Source organism: Spea bombifrons, chromosome 9, assembly GCF_027358695.1.
Source record: "Spea bombifrons isolate aSpeBom1 chromosome 9, aSpeBom1.2.pri, whole genome shotgun sequence".
Lineage (NCBI taxonomy): Eukaryota > Metazoa > Chordata > Amphibia > Anura > Pelobatidae > Spea > Spea bombifrons.
The window spans coordinates 21,039,444-21,045,443 of NC_071095.1; positions in this window are offsets into that span (position 1 = coordinate 21,039,444).

Here is a 6,000-nt window from a genome sequence, read left to right on the forward strand (position 1 = left end):
AGCCAGATCCTCTAATATGTTCTGCATAGAGAATAAACCCCGGACGGCCAGCAGACATCGCGGATTTAATTATCCTGGGACTGCTATGTTTTCTACAGCCTTTATCTAAAACTCCCAGAATCCTCAGCCAGAATTGGGGGAGCTCGAGGTTTCAGGAACCTTGATTGTTTTTCAGCTATGGATAATCAGTGCAAATGACCCCCCCTCTGTCTAGCAGGTCACTGCCCCAGACTTTAGACATTATTTCTTCAAAGACAAAAATACCATAAAGGCAGTAACACAGAATACTGTGACGGTGAAATATTTGCTCCCATCCCCAGGTTACCGCTGCTGTGTGTGGGACGTAGCAGTCACGTCCAGCGGGGGTCCCGAGAATTTCAGTATCTTCCACATCTAACAACTGCAGCGGAATCCGCTTTTCTTCAGCCTCAGATGAAGTTCAAACGCTTGGAACGACCCAAAGCTCCCTCCCGATGGTGGCAGTAAAGGTGCAGTAAAGTTCACGTTTAATCCGAGTCTGAATCCAATTCTTCATCTACGAGGGGAGAATGTGTATCATGAGACATGTCTGTACTTTCATATGCATTCTTTAAACCTGAGCCTTATTCTATTTACCTTAGGGAGAAGCTGCAGCTCACTGGCAGTAAGTATATGACGTGTCACGTTAAGGTGCATTTGATGGCTGGAGTGCCCCCTTTAACCGTTTGTCTGCCTAACTGTTCAGCGCATCACACATATCAGCTGTCTGTCCCGTAATATACCCTGTAATGCACTTTGTTCCCGGTGTGGATGCATTGGGGGGGATTCTGCGGGATAATTAAATCTCATCAGTTCCAGAACTGCCTTCCTTGACATCCCCCCACCATGCGCAAACCGCCCTGATGAAGATAGGATCATTGCACTGCAGCGGATGCGTATCACAAAGTACTACTAGACAATGCATTAGTCCCTTTAATAATTCCAATGGGACTTCAGTCTTTGAGACCAAAGTGGGGGAGTCCTATTTAATTCATTTTGTATTCTTGTTATATTATATGCAGTGTCCCGGCTCCCTGAGCATCGCACTCCAACGTACCGTCTGATTTCTGCGCCTCCGTCTCTCTCCTGTGGGCTCTTCTTTCTCGAGGAACTTGGTCAAGTCGTTGAAGATCGGGTAGAAATCAAAGGTGAAAATTATTGTGGCGATGAAGCCGAGGACCTGGAGAACAGAGAAGAAGGAACGTGTTGAACCCTCAATGCCAAGCGGCTCTAAGGCTGCATCGAGTGCTTTACGTCACAGTGAAGAACTGAGAGAGTTAATGAGTGAAACACAACAGTCGCCTCTGCCGCGTTTCGTGACTTTCACCTTTTTCAGGAAAAGGAGCTTTCTTTAGACAGACTCTCTGGACACATTTATTTGGAATGGGTGCCGCCAGCTTGTGAGTGGCAGCACCCCTCTTCCACATGGCGTTTTTAAACACTCCTAAGACCGGTTGAACGGGGCCTCTACGCTTTTTTTTTTGGTGTTGCCGAATGGCTTGACGTGAACGAAGCTCAATTGTCACCAAATGAATGCCATCAAGGGGTTAATACTCTCTTGGGGGGTGATTAAATCACACAGATTGAGGGTTAATAAAGGAAACGTCTAACATTATTACAGACGCTCCCCCCAGCAACCGTATGCGTTTACCAGGCTGGCGAACACATAACGGTGAGGGAGGGACACGGCCGGCGGAGAACATATATAGCGGGGGGTGAGGGAAGGAGCCGGCCAGCAGAGAACATATATAGGGGTGGGTGAGGGAGGGTCCAGGCCAGCGGAGAACATATATAACGGTGGGTGAGGGAGGGTCCAGGCCAGCGGAGAACAAGTATAACGGTGAGTGAAGGTCCCAGCTGGTGGAGAACATATATAACAGTGAGGGAGGGATGCAGCCTTGGCAATAAGTGGCAGTCTTGGGCACATGCCCCCTAGCCCCAGTTGGGTTGGGTTGTGGGGGTGGTGGTGGAGGAGGAGGAGGAGGAGGAGGAGGCAGATTATCTGCCCCTCTGACCTCAATAACTGACACGGGGACGGCACTTATCCAGGTTTAAAGCAGGGAAGCTGGATTTGCTTCACCGCGGCCCATCTTTCAGGCACACTAGCCATGTTCACTGGGCAGGTGCGGCCGACTCTTGGTCGAATGGTCTACGGCACCTCCCTGGTGTTGGGACCCGCGTTTAGCTGAGGAGGAACAGCCGGCACTCAGAGAAGAACTCTAGAGAGCTTTTCACAGAAATGCCACAAACTATCCTCAAAAATAACAGAGAATAAATAAATCTCTTATTCATACGATCTGTGGGGGAGAGAAGGGGGGCTGGTTCTTCGCTCAGCTTAGTCTTGGACCTTAATCTATAGATACATTTATAAACTGGGGATTAAAAGAGAAGCGCACACTCACCAGGGCGGGCCAGGAGAACTTTTGATGGAGTTTGGTGACGTAGAGGAACACTAGGGACTCGGTCATCAGGCTCTCGATAGAGACGATGGACACGGACAATCCACTGCAAGAAACTCCAGCGAAGGCTGCGCAGGCCGCGACCACCGAGACCTTACAGATTATCACCGGAATAAAACACATTGCGATTATTTGTTAAAACAACGATTGTAACATTGCCAGGCCGTCCGAGCATTACAAGAGTTAAAGTCTCACAACAGAAGCTGTCTCATTAGCATTTTCCCCTCAAAGTACTATCATGTCCTACAGCCCCGCAAAGATCTTTGTATCTTTGTACACCCAGCACAGGCTGCCAGGCTCACCAGCCGTGTAAGTATGACTACCCCCGGGGTACTTTTTATATATTTATCTGACATCCAGGTGCAGCATTTTGCCACTGAAAGCAGGCAGCTACCGCAGGGCAAGAGCAAGAATCTGCACGAGGCTTTACCGGCTACCAATCAGCACGCACGTTACAAACCAGCCTCACCAGCAGCTCTTTGATGACATCACTGCGACTGCTAGAAGACGCCATCTTGGAATGTAAGGCCTAAACGTAAAATAAAGACTATCGGGGTAGGATACATCGGATTTATGAGGAAAACCCCCAAAAATTTTAGTTTTATTTAAAGTTCTATATAAAGACACTGTAGAAAACTATTAGATTACAACTTTCTTTACTAAGACACTTAAAAAGGCTCAATAAAAACAAAATGATGATGGATAGAAGTAAGAATTTTGGCATTACATACGTGTTTCCTGATTTATCCCGGCATCCAGCAGAAAGAACAGCGGCTCCGGGGGGAAGGCAGCAGGCGGCTCCGGTCCTGGTTATTCCTAGGCCTACGCCGGAGGTAAATAAGCCGCCGGAAATTAAAGTCACGCTGAGGACCAAAATCTTAAATGATGTACAAAAAAGTAATTTCCTAAAGCATGAGAACGTCTTCTGTGTGAAAACGCGTAAGCAGATCAAAGACATTGTAAATACGCCATAAAATAAAAACCATGGCAACGCAACGAGCTCTTAAAACAACATCATATAGAATTCATATAAAAGTCTAACAGACGCAAGCTGTAAAAGCTAGTCCTGTTTTTCAACAGGTCGGCTGAGGATGGAACACGTACATTAATGAAATTTTACACATTTCGGTTAGTATTTCATTTTTCATACATTTTTATAGAATTTCAGCATCATACAAATCAAATGTTTTAGAACCACGATGTGGAGACAGCTTGTTTTCTGACAGATGCGATCAATCAAAATTATTCAAAAACACAACACTTTGACATTTGCATGGAAAACAGAAAGCGTGAATTAGTCTGTAACAGCAGTTTGCCCCGCGGGCCGTTACGAGTGAAACCGCACCAAAAACACCAAAACTAGAGCGGACGCCATTTTAGACAATATTTAACCACAATATCTGAAACATTTAGACAGACGCTGAATATTTTCAAACACGCGATTTCTTAGTAACCTCTTTACACACGTGAACAAAATCATAACAAAATTAAGCTGAAAAAGGCTATTTCAGAATACATTCGCTAAAACAGATGTACATATTAGAGGAAAACCAGCCTTTAAAAAACAGAAACACAGCCTTTAAAAACGATCATTTGACAAAAAGATTTAGCATGAAATAATTTTAGGTAAAATGTAAAGACGGTGAGAAGTCTAAATTATAAATGTATTAGCAAAAAGCTACAAAAACCCTATTTTGCACACATTTATGTTGACTTAATAGCATTAATTATACACCAAAATTGAAAAGACAGAAGAGCAGATAATTCATCATTTGAGCACTTACCATTCGCAGTATTCTCTCCATGCGCAGCAGGCACAGCGCTGAGTACACCGCCTTGTCATATAGAGGCTAAAAACGAACTACATATTATACGAATTCAAAACCATCTGTAAACTGCAACTCTTTGTACACAGGCGCCAACAAAAACATGTAAACTTCATTTTAGCCACATAAAGAACTGTTTCAGACACTCATTAAACACAGTTGTAGCATCAGGATGTTGGAAACCCCCCCCCAACTCATGAAATCCCCCAAATCAATCCTAAAAGATATATTTTTAAAAAAAATCAAAAAAATTGGGTATTTGAGAATTCACAATTTACATTTTATTTTAAACGCGTGAAATTAATAAAAACCGTGTTATTTTACGTACGTAAAATCAAATGCATCACCACCGGCAACTGCATAAAATGGAAACCTGGAATCCTTTAATAACTCTCGAGCGAACCGGTTTTGACTTTTGGGTTAGTAACAACCTAATTTGAAAAGTTTGAATTGAAGAATTTTTCCCAACAGTTTTAGAAATCCTTTAAAAACACCTTTTTCAAACAAACAAACATATATTAAACAAACATATATTAAGGAAAGGAAAAACATTTAAATACCTCATCAATTTGCCGTGCGACTGAAAATAAAAACCATGTTCAGTTGATTAAAATGATGTCATAGTGTAGACAAATATTTCAAACTCATAAGAGTCCGTACAGCATGTGGACCGCGAGATTCTTTCACAAACAGGACGGACGGCATCTAATCACAATGTTTTATACACTTGGGTTATCAAGAGCTTCGACGTCAAACATACCCGAGAAATATTTCACTTCAATAAAAAAATTAATAAGAAATCCACCATCATTTCACTTCAATTTTCCCGGCTAACAGCCGAGACCACAACATCAGCTCAACAAATCTCAAAATTGGCAACAAATTACCAAAAACAAATATATTTCTTTAAAAAAAAAACATGAATGAAAATGAATTCAAAATGAGAAATGTGAAGAAAAAAAAAAAACTTTTTAAGGATTGAAATAACAAATGCTTTAGACAGAAGAGTTATTGGAGCCATTTGTATTGATGCAGTAGAGACAAAAACATTATTAAATGGTTAATAAATAAATAATAACTGAACCCCTGCCTCTGCACCGGTGCCTTCCTTACACCCCTTCAACAGAAACGGAATAAAATGTTTTACTCGCACGGACAGAAGTCATTTTTGGAACTGTAAACATAAAACCATATATGATGTACACAGCATCGGGGCTCCGGGGAGAGAACCCTGAGCCCCAAGAGACGTTTCATTGCCTCTCAGCGATAACGGCGATTAACGTTGACTTAATACGTTTACCAATGACTACCATCTCCAGCGTAAAGAACACCCGTCCTCCAACACCGCGACAAAAACGTGGCAAACAATGGCCGTCCCACTGAACTGAAAAGTCATTTTAATAGATGCCATCTTATTAGCGATTCCTTTACAGGCTGGAATAACATTTATTTTAAGCACATCGCGTGACATCACATCGCGTGACATCACATCGCGTGACATCACATCGCGTGACATCACACCGGACAAAGAAAGCAGAAAGCATTTTACTTACCAGTACGTGACGAGTCGATAAACCGCCGCCAAGCGGAAGCCGTGGGATCCACTTGCACCAATCACACGCTAATTTACTGCCCTGTAATGTGGATTTCAAAACTATTTCACGGATAACACAATGTGACAAATGGTTGAAAACGGA